Genomic DNA, 23,754 nt, shown 5'->3' on the forward strand with positions numbered 1-23,754 from the left:
GGGGTCCTCGCTGTGTTGGCACCGCCCGCGGCTGCACGACTACATGCCCCCGTCGCCGTGATGTCCCAGGCACATCAGTGACTGGTGTGGAGGGTGACCCTGTGTCCTGATCCACCACGGGCGGAGGAACCAAGACTGTCTGATCCCTCAGTGCAGGTGTCGCGGACAGAGGAGTGTCCACATCAGAATCACTCACCCCTGACACATGGACTTGATGCTCATCCAACTCAACATGGACGTCAGAGTCGTCATCAAGGCTGGACTCATAGGCAGCCAGAGATAAGATGGACTGTAGCACTTGGGGGTTTTCGTGGCCTACCACCCCACGACCCTCACTAGTGCCGGGTTGATGTAGTGGTAACAACCCTGTATCTGGCATGACAACACCATCCTCCGCCTACATTGCATCAACACCTGAAAAATAGAGAGAAAAAAGGTCACTACACATGTCAGAAGCACACAACACACACACACACTGACAGCAAACGCATCAGGCAGACATGTGACACACAACATATAACCTGGCATGCATGCTGAGTCAACTTTGAATTGCTTCTGTGATCAGACCTGTTAAAAGGTGGCAGTTTCCATGGAAGTGGGTCTATGCAGTGCAGAAAATGTGTACGCCACTCACTACCTACATGTACAAGGACTCCATGGTGTGTGCCAGGAAATGTGAAGGCAGTGCAATGTCAAATTCAGACATCACGTGCATTGTGCATTCAATGTGTACCATATCTAGAAGCCAAGCACCCCTCCACCACAGTACCAAAGCAGGGATGCCTAGCATGGTATCAAAAGGCTGACCATACACCTATGTATTGACAGGCAGTGTTGACTGGCATCAACAGCTTAATGTGATTCAAGTGACAATACTGCAAATGATGCTTTGACAGTAAGCAGGACACATGATGAAAACTCTGGATGCCGCCCATGTGTGAAGAAGACACAACAACAGTTGGACAGAGTCATTGGCCATTGAACAGGCTGAGGCCTGTGAGCCACACAGATTGTCAGACCCTAAACATGTGTGCAACGCAGGACTGAGCCACAGTTGACATGGGAAGGCTGATGAGATGCCAGGCAATGTATGTAACCAAGGACTTGTATTACAGTGATCATCCAGTCAAGGACACATAGGGGCATGCGTGCAATGCAGATGGAGCATGAATGGGCACACATGTCCCTGCGGGACATCTGACCTATGCACAGTACAAGTGAGATACCCTGCATCAATCACTAAGGCTGTACCACACGGCATATGTCTGGCAGATTCTACGCTGGAAGTTAGCATCTACACAGGACGCATGAACAAGAAAGTACACATTGGCAAGATTGGAGCAGACCAGTGCAAAGGTGGAACTGGGGTGCAGAGTGGCGGAGGAGGGGAAAGGGAGCATGCCTACATGGAGTCCCCGCATGCAGGCAGAGGAGACATGCATCACGGAAGCATTGCATTACTTAGACATCAGAACCATGTACACGTCACATGTAGTGGCAATCATGGACAACACATCCCACAAGTGAAACACACACGTCCTCAACAAACACGCATCAACACTCACTGGACTGGGCATCAAAGTCCAGCATCTCTCCCACTCCTTCGACCAATTCAGGTGGTATGAACTCCGCAACGAGTGCCTCATGCGGAGTGAGCACTTCCTTCTCTGGTGCAGGCCCACCGCCAGTCACCAGAGTCAAGTTGTAATTAGAGGCACGCTTAGCCTTAGTGATGCGTTTGATGTCATTCCAACGCTTTTTGCACTCTTGCGCCGTGCGCACCTCATGGCCGAATGAACTGACATGTTCCGCAACATGCTTCCAGTGGGTGTCACGTTGGGCAGCCGTAGTCTGACTATTGGCACCCACTAGCATGTCACGGCTGTGGCCCCGCACATAGTCCACGAGGAAGTCCAGTTCCTGCTTGCAGAAAGGCTTCTTCCTCGACGTGCAGGAGGTCGTGGCTGTGTGTGGGGTCCCAGCCTGTGCTGCAGGTGCAACCTTCCTCCTCTTGGACTGTGATGCAGACCCTGGCTGGCTAATGCCGCCCTGACCAGTATGGCCAGTGGGTTTGGTGGATTGAGCCGAGGGAGTGGCAGATGGAGGGACGACCAAAGGCCTGACTTGTGTCAGTGGCAGCTGGGTGCCCTCTAATAGACCCTGTGCAGCAACATCAGCTGTGGCAGGGTCATTGACTGCAACAGCCCTGGTTGGCGGACTCACAACCGGGGTGTTGTTGGGTGCATCTGCCCCTGCACTTGCCAACACCCGGCTGTTCGGGGCAGCAGATGACATGACTGCCCCAGGGACACGTGTCTTGGTCTGAGCAGCCCGGCCTGCCCCTATGGTTTCCCTCCTGGCCTGTTGGAGATCTACCAAGGCTCCCCAAGTGCCAACGCAGCCTGCGCTGGCAGACCCTGAGCCTGGGTGGCGGTGTCCACAGCTGCACCTGCAGCTACCACTACCCTTGGGCCCGTGGCAGTCGATGGAACAGACTGCCGGGTCACACAGGCGCCAGTGCCAGATGCAGAAGCTGCATCCCCTGGAACCACAGGGGGTGGTGGCATGACTGCACCGACACATGGCACAACATTGTGCTCAAGTGGTGCACCCCTGCCTCTTCCCCCTCTGTGGCCGCCCTGGACACCCTGGAGTCCCCCTACTCCCTGGTCACCACGGCCACATCCCCGACCACGCCCGCCACGTGGCGGACGCCCAGCTGAGGCACCCCTCACCTTTGGTGGCCTCCCAACCATGGCACAGATGTAGTAGTGCCGGCACAGATGGAGTGGTGCCAATGGGAGGTGTACACCACAAATGACCTGGGCAATTGGGGTGAAGGGGGTGGGAAGCAAGATGTTAACAGCCCCCCTGCACCTGCAAGGCTGTATGTGACCCCGGTGATGTAGTGACGGGTCACGCAACGCTCAGGCACCCCAAAACTGCAGTAAAACCGTGCACGCAACCCTGCAGCCTACGTGCATGGATTCAACCTCCGGCAGTACGCGGTGGCACCCAGTAACACGAATGGGTGCGATACACAGGGGCACCCGCAGTGGGAAAAAGAGCGTGTGCGACTCACCGTCTGACTAGCGCGATGCAGAAAAACACGCATAGCCAATACCCCCGCCAAAAGAAGAGATACGTCCTTGATAGCTGTGAAGTTGTGAATGTGCGCGAAACAACAGGAAGCAGCAACACACGTCGGTCTCCACGAAAGGCACGTACAGCGAACTGCTGGGCCCGCTCACCTTTAACCTGTGCGGAGGGAAACGCCCGCGCGCGTCACTTACGCGCATGGCCCCTTTCCTCGGATTACACGCGGACGTGCATTTTTTCACGCGCGCTGAAATGCCCATGCAGGCCTGCGTGTGTCACGTCACAGGGGCACTTGCGCTTGAGGGGCCTTCTGTCCAATGAAATTGCGTATGCGTGCCGCGGAGGTGCCTGTGTGCAATCCTGTCCCTGATCCTGTCCCTGCATCATCTTGCACCAGCAGGTATGCCTACGTCCAGACTCGTTTTCAGGCAGGGGATGAGCTCACGACAACTGGGCTTCCTCTGCCTGCGGACGTGGCTATCCGGGTCCGGGTTGAGCCTGTCATGACTGGTGTGGCGTTGCATCAACGGGCCATGCGAGGTGACCTGCAGTCTTTTCATGAGGAGACTGCACGTCATCTCGAATGGCTCGTTGACCGCGTCGGCCTACTGGGACAGGTCACCCAGGCCGGATTCCTCCGTTTGATGGGGCTTGCTACGACCCCCTCCTCAACTGAACCCCCTATGCACCAGTCGTCCTCCGTGCCATCTTCCCACCCATCAGTCACCTGGGTGCTCTGTGGAGCTGCCTCTGACGGTGCGGCCAGGCTGGTGGAGGAGGCATCCCTGCCACAGTCGGGAGTCGGAGGTCCAGCAGGGGTGGCCACATCAATGACTGCACCCCAGCCGGCGGAGGATGTGCAGGCAGCAGGAGGCAGTGCACGGGCAGAGGCACAGCAGCAGCAGCAACGTGGTGGGAGCCATGAAGGCTCGGGGCCTTCGACATCGGACGGGCAGGCATCGGCCTGGAGCGCAGGAGGACCCAGGACAGAAAGTGTCTTCCGTGTGGCAGCGGTTGGGCCACGCCATAGATGCGGAGCGGCAGCAGGCGGAAGAGGCACGGCTCAAGATGGTCAGGGCGGAGAACTCCATGCGGAGGGCCCTGAGGCGGGCCGAGTGCCTCGAGGCAATCCGCAGGGGGTTGGAGGTGGACACGTCGACGGCCCTGCCGACCCTCTGGGCCATGGAGGAGGACCGCCTCCGGGACATTGAGCAGGAGTTCGATGATGCCCTGGCCCGGGACATCCAAAAGTGAGCCGTCGGACTAGCCCGCTGCCCTTGTACATAGTTCTGCAGTTAGTGTTAGGTTTCCTTTGGTTTTGCATTTTTTTGGACCTTTTGGACAATGGGCCACATTTTTGTATATAGTTTTTTTTATTAGGTAGTGTTATTAGATAGGTTTCATTTCTTCTGTTGGGATCATGGACCCTGGCTTGTTCATCTGTACATAGTTGACTGTTGGATTTTCTTTTTTTTTTACAATTTAACCATGGAGCAATGGCTTTCAATTATAATTTTCCATTGGATTTTCTTTTGTGGACTGTGACTTTGGACACCATTCCTTTGGATTATGATTTTTGGTTTTGCATTTTTTCACGGACATGCTTCTTTTTATTTTTTTACATTCCCATTTCTGTTCGTTTATTTTTGATTCAATTTATGTTTCCTTTAATACATATTTTTTGTTCAAACTTCAATGTGTAGTATCATCTCATTGGTTTCATGCATATCATGATATGGGTTTTGAGATTCACTGACATCCATTGGGTGTATGTGAGGGACATGTGTTTGTTTCCAAACTTGCAATTGGGGTTCTATCATGTTATTGCCATTTCTAAGTGGGTGGATGCAATACTCGGGTGGGTGTTTTGCATTTGGAGGCTGACCATAGGGACCAGGGATCTAGATTGTGATGACATGTTGGCTGGGGAACATGAGTTGGGGCCTGGTGGAGGGTGCACCACAGTGCTGGGGGGTGGGGGTGATGGGAGATATGAGTGGGGGCCTGGTGGAGGGTGCACCACAGTGCTGGGGGTGGGGGTGCAGGGGAACATGAGTTGGACATGAGTGGGGGCCTGGTGGAGGGTGCACCACAGTGCTGGGGGGTGGGGGTGCAGGGGGACATGAGTTGGACATGAGTGGGGGCCTGCTGGCAGGTGCCCCACAGTGCTGGGGGGTGGGGGTGCAGGGGAACATGAGTTGGACATGAGTGGGGCCTGCTGGCAGGTGCCCCACAGTGCTGGGGGGTGGGGGTGCAGGGGAACATGAGTTGGGGCCTGGTGGAGGGTGCCCCACAGTGCTGGGGGGTGGGGTGCAGGGGAACATGAGTTGGGGCCTGGTGGAGGGTGCACCACAGTGCTGGGGGGTGGGGGTGCAGGGGAACATGAGTGGGGGCCTTGTGGAGGGTGCACCACAGTGCTGGGGGGTGGGGGTGATGGGAGACATGAGTGGGAGCTTGGTGGAGGGTGCACCACAGTGCTGGGGGGTGGGGGTGCAGTGGAACATGAGTTGGACATGAGTGGGGGCCTGCTGGCAGGTGCCCCACAGTGCTGGGGGGTGGGAGGGCAGGGGAACATGAGTTGGGGCCTGGTGGAGGGTGCACCACAGTGCTGGGGGGTGGGGGTGATGGGAGACATGAGTTGGACATGAGTGGGGGCCTGGTGGGGGGTGCACCACAATGCTGGGGGGTGGGGGTCCAGGGGGACATGGGTTGGACATGAGTGGGGTCCTGCTGGCAGGTGCCCCACAGTGCTGGGGGGTGGGGGTGCAGGGGAACATGAGTTGGACATGAGTGGGGGCCTGGTGGAGGGTGCACCACAGTGCTGGGGGGTGGGGGTGCAGGGGGACATGAGTTGGACATGAGTGGGGGCCTGCTGGCAGGTGCCCCACAGTGCTGGGGGTGGTGGTGCAGGGGAACATGAGTTGGACATGAGTGGGGGCCTGGTGGAGGGTGCACCACAGTGCTGGGGGTGGGGGTGCAGGGGGACATGAGTTGGACATGAGTGGGGGCCTGCTGGCAGGTGCCCCACAGTGCTGGGGTGTGGGGGTGCAGGGGAACATGAGTTGGACATGAGTGGGGGCCTGGTGGAGGGTGCACCACAGTGCTGGGGGGTGGGGGTGCAGGGGGACATGAGTTGGACATGAGTGGGGGCCTGCTGGCAGGTGCCCCAGAGTGCTGGGGGGTGGGGGTGCAGGGGAACATGAGTTGGGGCCTGGTGGAGGGTGCCCCACAGTGCTGGGGGGTGGGGGTGATGGGAGACATGAGTGGGAGCCTGGTGGAGGGTGCACCACAGTGCTGGGGCGTGGGGGTGCAGGGGGACATGAGTTGGACATGAGTGGGGGCCTGCTGGCAGGTGCCCCACAGTGCTGGAGTGTGGGGTGCAGGGGAACATGAGTGGGAGCCTGGTGGAGGGTGCACCACAGTGCTGGGGGGTGGTGGTGCAGGGGGACATGAGTGGGGGTGCAGGCTAGTCCCCCGTGGTGTGGGCTGCCTTCAGGGGCCGTGGAGGTTGTGGAGCGAACACGTGGGAGGACCCACATGGCCAATTCACGTGTAGTACTCCACGGAACCCCTGAAATACACGTACCCTGCTGATATTGCATGTGAAACTTCCCGCGCACCCCAAGATACACGTACCGAGGACATTCGCGTGTGGAACTTCCAGCGCACCCCTGAAATACACGAACCCTGCTGATATCGCGTGTGAAACTTCCCGCGCACCCCAAGATACACGGACCCAGGACATTCGCGTGTGGAACTTCCAGTGCACCCCTGAAATACATGTACCCTGCTGATATCGCATGTGAAACCTCCCGAGCACCCCAAGATACATGTACCCAGGACATTCGCGTGTGGAACTTCCAGCGCACCCCTGGAATACACGTACCCTGCTGATATCACGTGTGAAACTTCCCACGCACCCCAAGATACACGTAGCCAGGACATTCGCGTGTGGTACTTCCAGCGCACCCCAGTAATACACGTACCCTGCTGATATCGCGTGTGAAACTTCCCGCGCACCCCGAAATACACGTACCCAGGACATTCGCGTGTGGAACTTCCCGCGCACCCCTGATATACACGTACCCTGCTGAATTCACGTGTGAAACTTCCCGCGCACCCCTGATGTACACGTACCCTGATGGAATCGCGTGTGGAACTTCCAGCGCACCCCTGAAATACACGTACCCAGCTGGATTGACGTGAGGTACTTCCTGCGCACCCCAGTGATACATGTAGCCCGCTTGCCATGCTGGTACAGGGTTAGCGCAGCCTTTTGCGCTGGATTGGGGATTTTGATGGCTTTTCCCTGTGCAAGGGGCGTTCTTGGGGGCGTAACTGGCGCTGCTGCAGGGTCGCTGCGCCACTGTGCGCCACGGCTGGTTTTGGTGGCTGGAATCCATGAATACGCTGTGCGCGGAAATGTATTTTGGCGCACGCAGATGGCGCAGGGATTCGCACGCGCACACTGTGCGCCAGCCGCATGCGCCACTTGTGCGCTGAATTCTATGAATTACCCCCTGTATGTTGTGTGAATGTATGAATGACTGATTGAACGAGACAGTGTATATTTTTTGAATGTACTAATACTTGGTTGAATGAGAGAGTGTATGTTATGTGAATGTAGGAATGCCTGGTTGAATGAGAGAGTGTATGTTATGTGAATGTAGGTATGCCTTGTTGAATGAGAGAGTGTATGTTATGTGAAGGGAGGAGTGGCTGGGTAAATGACAGTGTGTATGGTGTGTCAATGTATGAATGCCTGGTTGAATGAGAGATTGCATGTTTTGTGAATGTATGAATGCCTGGGTGAATGACAGAGTGTATGTTCTGTGACTGTGTGGTGAATTTGAGAATGCTCGTTGTGTGAATTTATGATGGCTTGCTTGAATCAGAGAGGTTATGTTATGTGAATGTACAAATGCTTGGCTGTATGAGAGAATATTTTGTGTCAATGTACGAATGCCCGGTTGAATGAGAGCGTGAATGTTGCGTCAATGTATGAATACCTGGATGAATGAGAGTGTATGTTGTGTGAATGTTTGAATGCTTGGTTGAATGAGAGAGTGTGTGTTGTGTGAATGCATGAATGCCTCGCTGAACGAGAGTGTGCATGTTGTGTCAATGTATGAATGCCCGGGTGAATTAGAGAGTGTGTGTTGTTAATGTATGAATGCCTGTGTGAAGGAGAGAGTGTATGTTTTGTGACTGAGAGCATGTGTGTGCCTGCCCTGTGCAGGATGTATGGCGGGAACAGGCCTCCTATTTGGGTGGGTTGCTACTGGTTACATTTGCATTAGTACTGGGCATCAAGTGTAAATGGTAAAGAAAACATGTGTGCAATGACATAGATAGACTGGCATACTTGGGTGCAACCAGTCTAGCTATAATTACTTACCATGGCATTTTTTTGGTTTTTTATTGGACATCATGGGTAAAACAAACTTGATGATTATTATTACATAGCTACACTGGCATACTTTGGTACTTTGGTGCAGCCAATCTAGCTATACTTTCTAACTGTGACATGATATTTTTATTGGGCATCAAGGATAAAACCAAAATGCGTGTTATTACATTGTTAGACTGCGTTTCATTGGTGCAGCCAGTTTGGCTGTGCTTTTGTACTGTGTCATGGCATTTTTACTGGCAAAAGCCAACAGGAGTAAGTTCCTATATGGCAGTAATTGCATCTGTTGGTGCAGTCTGCATGGATATGTATGAGCACAGGCAGCATGGGCATGGTGTATATGCCTGCATACATTGTGGGCAATGGCATCATGAAAATGTTTTGGAAAAATCTACTGTGCACTGTTGGCGACTTGAATGGATTTAATTTATTAATGTGGTCCATACAAAACATGTTGGCAACTTGGTTGCTTTTTACCCAATTATTCACAAAAAGTGTGCTAGAAAATGCAGCTTTTTAAACCATTCTTTGAAAAATGTTCTCGGAGGAAACTCCCCTCCCCGCTTAATCGGGGCAAACATTTACACATCTCCAGTTAAAAAAATCACCAGCCACCACTGGTGTCTTTGCAAGATTTTGTGAGGGAAACGTACAGAGTACGAGTTCTTTGATGATCTCTTGGTCTGAGTCAGTGCTTCTACTTAGCTGGCTGGGAAATGGACCCTACCAGGAGGCTGCAGACCCACATACAAAGTCTGATACAGAGCACACAGATTAGATTACAAGCGATCAGAAAATGCAATTGTTCTATACTTAAAATGTATTTAGACTTGCCTTTTCCCATTTGACATTCTTGTGTTATTGCAGGTATTTTATATTCTGCTGGCAGGTTTATCTTCATATTATTTCATTCTGTGTTACTTGAACAAAAAAATTCTTAAATACATACATACAGGTATACATACTTTTTTTATTTTATTGGCATTTTAGCTCGTAAAAACAAACGTTTAGCTACACATCATATTTATACAAACAACCATTTAAATACAGTTCAATTAATACAAAAACCATTAAAAAAATTAGCATAAGATCATTGCCTAAAAATCGAACATGAATTCAATTTTTCTAAAAAAAAGTATAATTTACATCTAAAACTTATTTTAAGAAACTATGACAAAACATATTTATGTAATTATTTGATCTTGACTAAAAATATTATGTAAACATTTCCCAACTGCTATGGAAATTGAGCACTGTTGCCCACTAAATAACTTCACCCACATTCTTCCAATGAGAGTGTAGTATGACGCTTTCAAAATCTACCAAATGCCAGGGCTCTTTTCTCAGATAAGGCCCAGCAACTCAATAGTGTATGTCCTGGAGATTCCAACATAGACGCATTGTGACAAAACCGGCACCCTCTTCGTGACATGTCCCATTTTTCTCTAGATCCTAACACCTATCTTGTTAGCAGTAGATGTAAACGTATTTTTAAAATAATTCTCATTAGAGACTGATCAGGACATTTTTATACAAATAGCACTCATTGATTTAGGACCCTAGATTCATGACTGAGATTCGAAAAACTTTGTAAGACTTACATTCTTCTAACGCGACTATCCAGTCACTTCTCCAAAGCTGTGTTTCCATCTCTTGCGGATTTTGATCAAAACGTCTACATGATCATCTAGATTTTTAATTATTTGTAGACTCTCATTTTTCCATGATGTTGTGATGAAATCTGTATCTGAAGAGAAGGCCTTTCTCAAAATAACTAAAAGGGAGGAGGCATTTGATCAGAAAGGATATATTTTTCCATTGGACCACAGCCTTCAGAGAAAGTAACCCCAGGTCATATTGTATCAATTATATGGGGGTACTCTTAGGCAGGCCTAACACTATCTTACAATGGAGCCCTTCCAATAGCTTTCAATTAATTTCCACAAAGCACACAACAGACTGTTCAGGGTTGCCATCTGTGGGTTACCCACGTTCATTATCACACCAAACAAAACCACACAGGGAAAAATATTTCTAAAAATTTGGATTCATCACCATACGTTGCTCTTATTTTGATCTTGCCTTTATCAACAGATTCAAATGAAAATCCAAATTTTTAATTTGAGTAGCAGACGACAAAGAGCTTTTACCTTGGTCTAGCATGTGTCTTTTAGCCAAATACAACTCATCCTGTCACATGAATCCTTGACCCTCAAAAGGGTCATTCACATGTCCGGCAGTCCTGCCACTCCTTGACGAGGACTAAACAGGAATCTGTTGATAAAGGCAAGATCCAAATAAGAGCAACACATGGTGATGCATCCAGATTCCTAGAAAGAATCCAATTAATTTCCGTCATATAAGTTTCAACACTTTAATAAGTTATTACGAGTACAACTTTAAATGAAGTACAGGAAGAATGGTACATTTCCTGTACTTCCGTGGAAATGAGCAATCCGTGACAGGCAAGACACTCCACCCTTAGCCTAAGTAAACCAGCATTTCTACTGTCTCTTATGTCCATATTAAAATGGAACCCCAAATACCTATACATCACGACTTTGGCCAGTGTTCCTTCCAAAATGTAACAATTGGATTTCAATCTTTTCTGGGACCGTTTGGGAGCTATAACCATTATGTTGGATTTGTTTGCACTAATCGTCAGACTATTTTCTTCTGAGTAACTCTGGAGAGCATTCAAGGATCTTAGGAGATCCACCAGCGTTCTATCAATCAAGACAAGATCGTCAGCATTGAAAAACCAGTGGATTCCCTGGTCCTTGATTTCTCGGTGGATTGGCTCTTGCAGCATCCATTGTTTCCCCAAAATCCACCAACTGCACCAGAAGTGCCTGCCCACAGCGAATTGGCTATTGCAGGCATCCTATGGACCACCGGCTCCTAGCCAGCAGGCGACGCAAGCCATCCCACAAAGCCACCACCTAAGGCCAAGGGAGCTGTGCCTTAACGACTCTTGCGGCATGGCCAGGACCCCTGCAGCACCATTGTACATGAGGCCGCTCCCTGTGCCTGCCCAGCAACCTATGATGCCTACAACAGGGACTGCTGTCCCACACTCTGATACAGCATCTACTCCCAGCAATATGGCCACCGTTGCGGTATTCGCACCACAGATCCCCTAACTGCACCAGATGCACCTGCCCACCACCAATTGGCTATTGCAGGCATCCTAGCTGGCAGGTGGCACCGGCCACACCACAAGGCCACCACCTATGGCCAAGGGAGCTGTGCCTTAACACCTCTACCGGTCTCCGCCGGGAGTGCTCTGGTCCATATGCAATGACGCAGTTCGGAGAAACAGCCCAGCTTCACACTGCTGTTAAATGCAGTCTGTGCCCCATGAACAACTGCAACAGAATCGGCAGCTGTGTTATTCTAACCACCAGCCCCACGCACCGCAGAACATTTCAAGAGTTTGCTTCCTGCCATGACGGTAAGCCCCTGAACTTGCTTAATTTGTTTGCTCCCTCTGCCCCCTCCTCGTCACAAGCGTGTTCATCCATGCAAGCCATCCCATACTCTGGCCCAGCCAATTCCCAGATCATGGCCTATGCCGCCCATCATTATCCCTATGCCCAAATCCATACCCAATCCCCCTGGCAACTCGCCAGCAGCACCCACCAACACTACCAGGAACCCGGACACACACCTAATCACCCTCACCTTCATCCTCAGTCCCACCTGAGGTGCATTAGCATGACACTGAAGTTGCCCGACCACACAAGCATCCCACCCGCAACATTCCAACCCTCGGCACTCTGGGCCAGCATCCACCCGCCACACACCCCTACCCCTTACACACCCATATGTAAACTCAGAGTCCCATGCACCATGACAGCGTGTAATAAATGTCTGCCTAACCGCATCATGATGAACAATTTGGGACCCACTCCCTGCAATAAACAATCACCTCGCCCCAGCCCTGGTCCTCAGCTACCTCACCCTACCATCGCCCCAGCACCAACATGCAAAATAAATATATATTACTGAGTGCCAAACTAATGGCTGCACTGCATCAGTTCTTGGATCGACAACTAACAGTGCCTCACCTGTGTCTCAAATGATTGACACCCAGGGCCCAACCTCCCTCCAAGACTTTTCTGCGATCAGCACGACACCTAAATGCACAAGTTCGGATGTTGAAATCTCTAAGACTCACCCGGACAATACTACATATGCTGAAACCGTTACTACTGCTAATCTCGTTTCCCCTGCTAAACACACTACTGTTAGCGCTGTAATTGACATTACTGCCAGTCTTGTTTCCTCTGCCATGCCTACCACTGCTAGCTCCGTAATTGACACTATTGCTAATCGAGTTACACCTGTTGTGCATTCTACCCCCCTTAGACCTGTGAACGAATCTGCCTCCAACATCATCACAGATGATACCCTTACCACCACAACACCCAGCTCAGGCAGCTCTATCTCCAATACCACGGCAGCCTTATTAGGAGCACTAATCAATGCTAGATCGTTACTGGCTCATGCACTTGAAATTGTTGTTCTTACCTCATCTAACCATTTAGGGCCCGATTCCTGGAATAATCTGCGTGGAAAAAACAGGACTTGCGTGCGAAATCGCGTGCAAGTCCCTGTTCGTCAATTCATGGAATACAATGCGCAGGGCTTATACAGGACTTGCGAGGAATCTGCACCGGTCCACCAAGTCACTGCCAGCCGACAAGTGCCTTGCGCGAGTCTCCAAGAGAAGGGTCGGCAGTGCCTGCGCAGCCACCTAAAAAGGGGACACATGGAATGAGGAAGAACAAGTGAAAATGTGGGCGCTATGAGGGACGTTCCACCGTCAAATAATCACAAATAATCACACCGCCCATATGCACGCAAAACAAACGTATTCATGGGATTGAACAGGGAATGCCAGTGCGTGAAAAACCATGGGCAAATTCAGAAACACCTACGCCACACGATAGAAGGCGTAAACATCAATGTGCACACTAACAAATGCATAAAAAGCACATGTGATCAACAAATGCACATATACAGCCACGATGAATCCACCATTTGTTGTAGCAGTCATCCTGGGACATTGCAGGAGGAGGAGGATGGCCAGAGCCTGGATCTTCCACCCAAGGACCAGCCTTTTTGGGATGCCTGACAACCAGGTCTATGGCAGGTATGGGTTCCCCCCCACATCATCCTAGACCTGGTCACATAGAGGGAAGATGATCTCACATCATCCACCATGTGCTCCCAAGCACTGCGCCCTTTGCAAAAGGTGCTCACTATTCTGCATTTTTTGGTCACTGGCTCATTCCAGCATACCACTGCCAAAGTAGATGGCATCTCCCAGGCCACGCAGTCACGCTGCTTGCACCAGGTGTTGGAAATCATAACTGCACGTCCTTCTGTCTGCAGGCATATCTATATGCCCAGAACACCGGCAGAAAGGCAAGCAGTGGTCCAGGATTTTTATGGGGTAGCGCATTTCCCAAAAGTGCTAGATGCCATTGATTGCACACATGTTGCTCTACGTCCACCTCAAGCAACAGAGCACATCTACCGCAACCGTACACATTGGCACTCCATCAATGTTCAGGTTGTGTGTGATGCCAAGGGCATCATTAATGAAGTGTATGCTAACTATCCTGTCAGCACCCATCATAGTTACATCTTCAGGATGTCCCCACTACACTGGGCCTTGGAAGCATGGCAACACATGGCTCATTGGTGAGTATGAATAATCATGCACATACATGCATGTTGCACACAGACCAATAGACACTGTCAACAAATGACAATGACAACCATTCTCACCTCTACAGGGGACAATGCCTACTCTCTGAGCACATACATGATGACGCACATACGCAACCCCAACACACCTGCCGATGTAAGGTACAACACTGCCCATATTGCAACTCAGGGCATAGTGGAGCGCACATTCAGAATGCTCAAGTCACTTTTCCGCTCCCTTGACCACTCTGGTGGTGTGGTGCTATATGCACCACCAGTAGTCTGCAGGATCATTGTGGCATCATGTGTCCTGCACAATGTTGCAACACAATGTGGCGTCCTGGTGGACATGGTGGTGGTACCCCATACACACCCACAGGCAAACTGCTTGCGTATGACTGGGCAAAGGGCACATGGAGAGGCTGCACATACCCAGCTTGTGCAATCTTATTTCACTGAAAATTCTTCCCCTGTGGAGTGCACACAATCCCGCCAAATCCCAGGTGCCATTCAATGATGACACAATCCCGCCAAATCCCAGGTGCCATACAATGAGGGCAATGGACCAATCGACTGTGCCCACAAAACCACCCTGAGAAAGTGCCAGTGGAAGTGCACATTTTTCTGCATCTTTAGAACTAAAAAGCCATTTCTTTTTGTGTTTCCAAAAGAAACATATTGAAGAGGGAGGACACCACTACCACCATGCCGATAATTTAATTAAATCACCTCTTTGGCACCAAAACCATCCCATATGTAAAGTTAAAGGGTATTTATACAGCGCACTATTCCCACAGTAGTGGTCCTCTGGCGCTCTGGCAGATCTGACTAACTAACATACCTGTCAAACGTGTAAGCAGTGCAGTATTGACCCACAAGTTACTGCACATGTCAACATGACCACAATAAACCCCATCCACAAAATCAACTATTAACAAGAGGTGAAAGACAATTGTGACAAAGAGTGCGGCCCACCAGAATTACACATCCAGACATGCAGCAACTGAAGAAGACATTCCATAACGATCAAGATAAATGCATATCTTACCTGTCTACCATGACATGCAATCGACAGTCAAATTTCATCCCATGAAATAGCAATCATTCCCTGATGGAAGGATCTGCAGACAATGAACAAAACGAAACTGAGTGCAGCTAACATATTTGAACCTGGAGGTCCTTTAAGACGAGGTAACAGTATCTGAGATGGATGGGGATGCAGATTTTTCTCATACATCAATAATCAGACCGACTCAGGAAATTTTGGCAAAAACACAACTGTTTTAATTACACTTACTAAAACAGGGAGTACAATGGGCATCAACGGACGCCACACAGCTTTATCTCTCAAGAATCTCTCAAAGCATTACATAAAAAAACACAAATTTATACTACAAATGTGTCATGAGTGACGTCTTACTACGTGGCAAAATAAGAAAACCTACTTGGGGATGTGATAGGCTTGAAGGGTTAATCTAAGTATACTTTATATGGGGTATGGGATTGTGATTGGATCTCTAAGGTAAGGTGGACAACTAAACCCACCCCAAGTGCAAGTCATCTTCCATGTCAGACTAATACACAACGTTCTATTGGCTTCTCAAACTATAGGGCTCCTTGCTATGTGGCCCTCAGACAATGGTTGGCACGCTTGTACCCTTCTGGAATATTCCACTCGCAAGCAACACGCAAGCTGGTACACCAGGATCTAGGGGGTTGGCCTGGTCATGTCTCCCCACCCAATTAGCCCAACATCCATCATCACTCCTGGTGATTGCCATTCAATTAGTCTTTGAACTCAGCCTTGCAACAGCTCACTGTGCTTGAGAATAAAAGGGAGAGAAGGCATGGCCTTATCTTCTTGTCTCGGTGTAGCTCGCCCCAAAGTCTATTTTCATCTGACTGAACTGGATCTCCCAGATGAGATAGCAATACCCTTTAGATGGATGGGGATGCAGAAAATATTCAACATCAATAATCAAAACAAAACAAGGACAGGTCTGCGAATCTCTCTACCAGCACAAACACAGCCCAATGACCTGTTCTTGGGTGAATAACCCCTGGCAGAGACTCTACCAAGTCTTTAGCTCACTGTCCCTTTCACAGAGAAGACATTTCCGTGCATATGAGTCTCTGTCCTTCCCAGGGGCACTCCAGCACCGAAATACTAGGCAATTCTCCTCTGAACAAGAGTACCAACAGCAACCCCATACACGTGTTTCAGCCTTGTTGGGCATCATCAGTGAGGTGAAGCTGTGCCTCTCTAAGAACAGTGAGCAAGGGGTCCACATCTGGATCACCCTGGTAACTTAGGGTGAGACCCAAAGTTAATTTATGCAAAACAAGGGGGGTCTGAGAATCTATCTACCAGCACAAACACAGCCCAATGACCTGTTCTTGGGTGAATAACCCCTGGGAGATACTCTACCAAGTCTTTAGCTTACTGTCCCTTTCACACAGAAGACATGTCCCTGCATATCAGTCTTTGTCCTGCCCAGGGGCAGTCCAGCACGAAATACTAGGCAATTCTCCTCTGAACAAGAGTACCAACAGCAACCCCATACACATGTTTCAGCCTAGTGTGGCATCATCAGTGAGGTGAAGCAGTGCCTCTCTAAGAACAGTGAGCAAGGGGTCCATGTCTGGATCACCCTGGAAACTTAGGATGAGACCCAAAGTTAATTTATGCAAAACAAGGGGGGGTCTGGGAATCTCTCTAACAGCACACACACAGCCCAATGATCTGTTCTTGGGTGAATAACCCCTGGGAGAGACTATACCAAGTCTTAAGTGCATTGTCCCTTTCACAGAGAACACATTTCCCTGCATATCAGTCTTTGTCCTGCCCAGGGGCAGTCCAGCTGAGAGATTCCCTGACCCTGGGGTCTGGGAATCCAAAACAACTCAGGTAGTTGACAAAAGTATAACTGATTTAATATCAATTATCTAAAACAGGGAATACAACGGACATCAGCAGACGTCTGAGCGTAATCACTCTCTCGAGACTTCTCAAAGCATTTCATAAAAAATTACATTTTTATAGTATATATTTGTCATTGATGACGTTAACCTGCATATAACTAACAGCATCCTACGTGGCATAACTTAAAATGTGATAGGGTCTAAACGGATCATCTAGGTATACGATCCATACTCGTTTGGGCAGTGAAATAAAGTGATTTGCTTCTTAACATCAGGTGGGGCAACTAAGTCCTTCCCTAAAAATATGTCACTATGAATGTCACTAAATATACGACATCTAATTGGCTACACAACTATAGGACCCTTGATCATGTAGTACTCTATCATTGGCTACTTTCTAACCTTCGTCAGTACCCTCCAAACCTATGTTAGCAGCATGCAGGCTGAGCGTCCAGGTTCTGAAGAGCTCATCATAACCGTGCTTCCCACCAATTAGCATGACCATCCATCATCACCTCAGTGGTCTGCCATCAATTAGGGCTTTGAATTCGTCCTTGGATATGTTCCTGGCTTCTGAAGAATTCAGGGGAGTGAAGGCACACTCTGCCCTCGTGTGTAGGTGTGATCATCATGCTCATGCAACTTCTCCCCACGTGACTGAAGACCACAAAATTGAACTGTCAGTGTATTGAAATGCTATTTTCTAATAGACCTCCAATGTCTTCTTGTTTTTGTCCAGGCCTTCTGAACAGTAACTTCGTTCTTTCACACAATTTGTATCCAATGTCAGCTCACCCCAGTCTGATATGACTTTGGCTTCTTGACTCATCCAACCTCGCTTTTCTGAATTTCGCCTGTAATTCACTTGTTTTACAACTGCGACATAATGAAAAAGCGGCCTTCCTTCTCTTGCTTGGCAATGCTATCATACGTAGTGGGAACATCCATCTTTTACTGACTCCAATATATATATATATATATACATGTATGCTCATGCCGCACTCTATTAACTATAAAGATAGCCTTAAGAATACTTCATCTGCTTGCGTTTCTTAGCATATTTACACGTGTAGAATAGCTTGATATCTTCATTGTTTCTATAGTATAAGTTTCTTCATCTTGATAGAAGATGTCAATTATCTCAATACTTTCTTGATGCCTTATAGAATTGTCTGCATTCTCTTATGTCCGCATCTCTTCTCTATACACATCAGCTTTGCATGGTATGACGTCATTATTTCTCTTTCTTTATTCAATTGTCCTGTTTTCTTATAGACTATCACTCGGATAGCCATCATACTGTCTCATATGCGGGTATGGTTGCCTCAATGGGAACCTTGCTTCCAGGATTCTCCTTGGTATCTGTACTTCAAATGGGTTTGTACGTTTGTCATATTCTGTTTCCAGCAGATAGACAATATGGGCGAAGTGATTGAGGTGGGGGTACTCAGCGCCTTCTCAAAACTCCCCCCTCTGGGCGATTAATTGAACACTCTCCCATCATTCTTCATATCTAAACATCCTTGGCTGAAGAAATGTTTCTTTGGGATCGATATCTTTATGACTCCTTTCAGGCATCCAGCTGATTTCACATGCTAATCCTTGTTCCAAGTCATGAGCATGCACTGCCCACTTGGACTACAATAGATCTGTGAAAACAAAATCAAAATATCGAGGCTGAGTACCCCAAAAGGAAACACACCGAACACGGGTTACAAAGGAACATACAAAGTACTTTATTTTATGCCCAAAACTGGTGCAGAGCATAATGCAGTCTTAAGCAAGTCAAACGATTGCTGGTGTTCTGCGTTCCATGGCAATGGCAAAGAAATGCCCTTTTTTGTCAAAGCCAACATCAGTTTGACCACTAGTGAAACATTTTGGATCCACAACCTACAGTAAGAAGCCAAATCTATCAAGGCTCTAACTTCCTTCTGTGTATTTGGGACAGACATGCCAGAAAAGTGTTTTATTCTTTCAGGTGTCAATCTTCTTCCCTCCTTTGGCAGGAGATAGCCTAAATAGGTGACCTCCTGGCAACAATATTGAAATTCTTTAAGCGAAGCTTTGTGACCATGCTTAGCTAGATGGATAAGCAATATCACAGTGCCCACCTTACAAGCGCTCTCAGTGTCAGCAGCTAAGAGCAAGTCATCAACATACTAAAGCAATGTACAAGTAGAGGGCAATTCAAGGGTATCAAGTTGTTCTTTCAAAGCCCTACTATAAATGTTAGGACTCTCTATGTACCCTTGAGGTGCACGAGTAAATGTGAACGAGCGTCCCCCTAAGGTGAACGCGAACAAGTATCTACTATCCTTGTGTATAGGAATACTAAAGAAAGCATTCTTTAGATCCACCACACTAAAGTAAGTAGCTGTAGCTGCAATCATGGTTATGATTGTCGTTACATCAGGCACAATTGGAAATTGTGGAGCAACAACTTTATTAATGGCACGTAAATCAATTATGAAACGGAATGGAATTTCATTATCGCCTTTCTTGTACACGGGTAAAATCGGACTATTACACAAACTTCCTGAAATTTCTTCAATCACCCCGCGATGCACAAAATCAGAAACAATGCATTTCAAAGCTCTCTCGCCCTCAACTGAAATCTTATTCTGGGGAATGCGTGGCAGCTCAATTCTGTGTTTCAAAACTATCTTAACAGGTTCAATCTGTAAAACACCAACATCATTGTCGTCAACAGCCCACAAGCTCTCTGGTACATTAATGAATTCTGACGGCAAAGGTCTAGTCAAGAATTGCGAGACAGAAAATTGCTGTGGTGAAATCGTCAAGCGCACTCCATCAGAAGAACAATCACTGCATTTAATTCTTTTAACAGATTCAACCCTAGCAAATTCTCTCCACAATTCGAAGTCAACAGAAATGGACAGTGGTCCGTAAAGGGACCCAAAGAAATAGGTACCGGCGAAGAAACCGGACAAACAACTGGTGTGCCAGAAAACCCTACAGAAACATTGGTTTGCCCTGACAGTGGAATGTTTGGAACCCGTGTATGATTAATGGAACACTTCTGTGCTCAAGTGTCTATCAAAAACTGATGTTTCCTATTTCCCACCATCATTTCAACGTAGGGAATAGGTGTAGGTTCCAAACCCTGCTTCGGGCAATCCTAACGAAACAGAATGTCATCAAAAGGAAGCTCTTCAGATAAATATGCAGCGGAAGGATGATTAAATATGTTCCTGGTGTCCACACTCGAAATCTGATTGTCCTGCGAGAAAGGTTGCTGAGGATCCTGTGTAAACTGACCTCTACCAGGGCCCCCTACTCCTGGGCGACCTCTGGATCGTCTACCCATATTCCCGAATGTGTTATTCGACCTTTGTCGAAGGACGGGGCATTGTGCACACCCAATGACCCTCTTGAAGACAATAGGCACACTGGTTAATGTTCACAGGACCCAATGGCACATTCCCTTGTGGGACATACTGACCTCTAATCTGAGAACTGGCCCCTCAGGGGGCTCTAACAATTTGCTGCAATAGCACTTTAGTTTTCAAATCACCTTTTCGTTTTTCAACTCTATCTTTTTCATTATTGACGCGGTTCTCGTAGTACTGAGCCATGTGCAGTACTTCTGATTGCGATTTCGCCTGCTAAGCGCTCTCAGAAGACATAATTTGTGACTGGATGTCAGGCAGCACTCCACACACAAATTTGTCCACAAATAATCTTTTCCCAGGCTCTGTGCCTAGGTCTTGTCCACTGAAATCCTAGAATACCTGTTCGAACCGATTAAAGAACTCGGTAGCACCCTCAGACTTTCCTTGGACACAGGCCGTAAGTTTGTCCCAAATAATTCTTTTCTCTGGAATTATGGTTTTCAATTTTTCAATGATTATATCAGGCAAAGTTAATATCACCTGAGGCGGTCTTTCACCAGCTGGCCTTTCTCCATCGAGTCTAGTTATATTCACCCATGTATCTCCCAACCCTGGCACATCGTCTATAGTTCTAACTTGTTTCCACAAATCTACGGGCAGGAGTACAGGGAATAACAAATTGATATCGCCTAAGGTGAACACTGAGTATTGCAAGATGGACTCTATTTCTTTATAGAATCCTGTCAGATTTTTCCTAATATCAGGAATAGATTGCCTAATAGTATTCACTTCCTGTCTTGAGAACGGGACGTGAACGAACTGTGATACATAATGTGCAGGAATGTCCACAGCGACTATATTTCATGCAACATCGGCTGCAATCTCAACTTTTGGGACAAATGTTGGAGGAACATCTCTCATAGGCAACTGAGAAGTAGGTGATTCTGAACGCTTACTAAGCAACAGATCTAAATCGAGCGCTAAAGCAGTCAAAGAAGTGTCAAGTGAAAAAGCTCTCTTGTAAATACTCAATAACTCTGTGGGACAACTAATCTTTCTTTTTACACAATCATCTTGTAGGTACTCTATCATTACCTGTATCAATTTCCTATGCATTTCTGGCATATACTGACTATATGTGTCATATACTTCAACTGGAGTTATCGACATATCCGAAATCCATCTAAGTGCGTCCTTCGTACAAATCCGTGCTTCCTCAGATATCGATTTACAAGGAAGGAACCATTTCTGTACATACATACTTTCCTCCTCGTCATCCTCATTCTGCAACTTTTCTAACTCCTTTCTATACTCAAGTAACCTCTCGACATGCTCATTTACTTTCTCCACAGTTTCTCTAGAAAACGCTAAAGTATTTAGATCCCTTAAACCTTGCGGGAGATCTGTACTATTTAATTTCCCCACATTACACATAAATGAATCCCTAAACCTTCAATAAAAATATTTTTCTCCGGAAAATTATTAATATTACAAAGTGTGGCAAAAACATTAGCTTGATCATCCTTTTCCATACAATGCTTAGCCCATGCAATCAAATCACATTTCTTCTCTGGTGGTACAGTATTGCGAGTGAGAACCTTTGACCCTGCACCTCGATCGACTACAAGCGGCCCAAGACCACTTGGAAGAGAGGGAGCAGGCAAATTCAATGGAGGTACTGTAACTGGTGCGATAAGAAGAGGTGGAGGAGCCGGAGGAAGGGGAACATTAGGAGGAGGAGGAACAACGGGAACAACAGCAGGTATAGCAGGAATAGCAGGAGGAAGAGACAAAGCAGCAGGAAGAGGAACATACGGAGGTGGCGCAGAGGCACCAGGCCTTCGTTCATTTAACAATTTATCTATACATTCATCAGAAGCATGGAGGTCTTTGGAAGGATATATTTTTTGAATTCCAAGTGAGAAAGCCCTATCCATATTCCTAGTCGATTCAGAATGTTTATCTTGGTCATACAATAATGCTTTTTCGGCGTTCGTCTTATGACGCCATGCATGTTTTTCTCTACTTTTGAGTTGCTGCAATGCTTCTTTTTTCCAATTCTGCAAAAAATCAAATGCTGCAGGTCTAGCCTTTTCTTTTAATAGCACACTTGTGCCTGCACTACTTTGCGCCAACATTGGTGAAAGAACAATTCTCAAGTTTGCGATTCACCCTCTAATGGGTATAGTTCTGAAATCCTGGGTTCAATCCCAACTGCAAATTATATTGTTCCTGCTTCACGCGTTGTGTTCGTGTTCGAACACGACGCGTGAAGCAGGAACAATATCATTTGCAGTTGGGATTGAACCCAGGATTTCAGAACTATACCCATTAGAGGGTGAATCGCAAACTTGTAAAGACCCGGATTTGAAAAAGGCGGAGTGTAAACGCCGAAACACGTGTCATCCAAAAAGGGCTAAAACTTCCAAACAAAATAAAAACGGATTAAACCAACAATCTTGAATGAGAATCGTTCTTTCACCAACATTGGTGCAAAGTAGTGCAGGTGCAAGTGTGCTTTCTTCCAAGGATTACAGACGGAGTAGAGGAACTCATTGTCTCCGTATTAGCCTACACTCATGCGACAAACAGTAAATAATAAAGAAATACAATAAGAATAAATTGAAAACCATAAGGAGCAATTGAAAAAACAGGTCGCGAAGGTACAAACATATGATATCTGCACAAAAAGTTCCTCAAAACTAAAGATTTTTTTTTTAATAGAATTGACCCTAAATACTCAATACGAGGGATCTCAAAACTACCATTGATTGGCCACTGAAGTTCGGAGGCATGTCTTGTTTGTCTGTGCCAAATGTCATTAAATACTATACTTCCAATGCCATGCTTACAGTACATAGTACATACCGGCAACCCCTCCTGTGGTGCGGGACGGCTAAATTCCAAAGATTGTCTATCACTGCGGAACAACGCCCTGAAGCAGGTAGACAATTTCCCAGGCATATCAAATTATTGGTGTTACCTGGTCAATAATTGTGTCTGCAGATACAATGCGCCAAATTCAAATTATCAGGGTTGAATTAAGAGTCGGGTCACGACTCACCTGAAAAAACCTAAGGAGGTCCAATCGGATTTCAAATAATTTTACCTAACTAATCTTACCTTGTGTATGGTGATTTTGGCAAATCTTCCCGCCTCGATAAGTGGACCCTTGTCAAGATGCCATCTCGGACCACAAGCTAATCGTCCAGGGATCGGGTCGAGCAGCGCTGCTGAGGTGTCACGTCT

Source organism: Ambystoma mexicanum, chromosome 8, assembly GCF_040938575.1.
Source record: "Ambystoma mexicanum isolate Mex_15411 chromosome 8, UKY_AmexF1_1, whole genome shotgun sequence".
Lineage (NCBI taxonomy): Eukaryota > Metazoa > Chordata > Amphibia > Caudata > Ambystomatidae > Ambystoma > Ambystoma mexicanum.